At 49.9% G+C, this 931-nt stretch overlaps 1 non-coding gene across 1 annotated transcript; it reads left to right on the top strand.

The window, feature by feature from the left end:
• The first annotated feature begins 532 nt into the window (after positions 1–532).
• LOC129642522 (U6 spliceosomal RNA) lies at positions 533–638 on the top strand. Its single transcript, XR_008709790.1, has one exon. It is a non-coding gene; the product is annotated as a U6 spliceosomal RNA (small nuclear RNA).
• The last annotated feature ends 293 nt before the right edge of the window (positions 639–931 follow it).

The raw sequence follows: 931 nt of genomic DNA, 5'->3' as shown, positions 1-931 counted from the left end.
ACTATTAAAGCCAGTACGCCCTCGAGTCCAGGCTCCAGAACACGAGAGGCTACCACAATTAGCCACCGCAATGAGAAGCCCTCCCACCGCAACTAGAGAGTAGCCCTACTCACCACAACTAGAGAAAAGCCCGAGCAGCAATGAAGACTCAATACAGGCAAAAAAAGAAAACAATCAAAAACGTCTGCCTTAAAAAAGAGAGAGGGGGGGAAGAAAGGGAAGGAGGAGGAATGGTAAACTGAAAAGGGGCAAAGGAGTGGCCTTTGAGGAAGCAGCCCAGATGAAAGTTCCTGCGATTGCATAACGTAACCACCAGGTGGCGCACGGGAAAACATCAAACTCGGGCCCTCTGCGGACTACAGTTCAGTTCACTCAGCCCTGTCCGCCTCTTAGTGACCCCATGGACTGCAGCAGGCCAGGCTTCCTTTCCGTACCAAATCCCAGAGCTTACGCATGACCATCGAGTCGGACTACATCCTGCGTTAAAGCCACCAGCCCCTTAGGTTCCCACCAGTAGTCAAACAAAGCAAGGGTGGTCTCGCTTTGGCAGCACATATACTAAAATTGGAACGATACAGAGATTTGTATGGCCCCTGAGCAAGGATGACACGCGAATTCCTGAAGCGTTCCATATTTTGTGCCCTTCCCCACCGTCCAGACACCGTTTGCGTCTTAGCCCCCAAGGAAACGCTCTTTGTCAAAACCACAACGCCTGGCACTTAATTCTGAACTTGTGATTTTTCACTATAAAAAATAAAGCAAGGGTGACTGTAAACGCCATGGAATTGTGCCGCATAGATAGGAGGGAATTGGGAGGGGCTCATAAAAGGGTTTGCGTTTCTGTTAGATGAGTTCAAAATGGCAACCCACTCCAGTACTCTTGCCTGGAAAATCCCATGGACAGAGGAGCCTGGTAAGCTACAGTCCACGG

This window comes from Bubalus kerabau, chromosome 1, assembly GCF_029407905.1.
Source record: "Bubalus kerabau isolate K-KA32 ecotype Philippines breed swamp buffalo chromosome 1, PCC_UOA_SB_1v2, whole genome shotgun sequence".
NCBI lineage: Eukaryota > Metazoa > Chordata > Mammalia > Artiodactyla > Bovidae > Bubalus > Bubalus kerabau.
The sequence above is the reverse complement of the archived record's forward strand: the minus strand, read 5'-3'. Positions and strand labels throughout refer to the sequence as shown.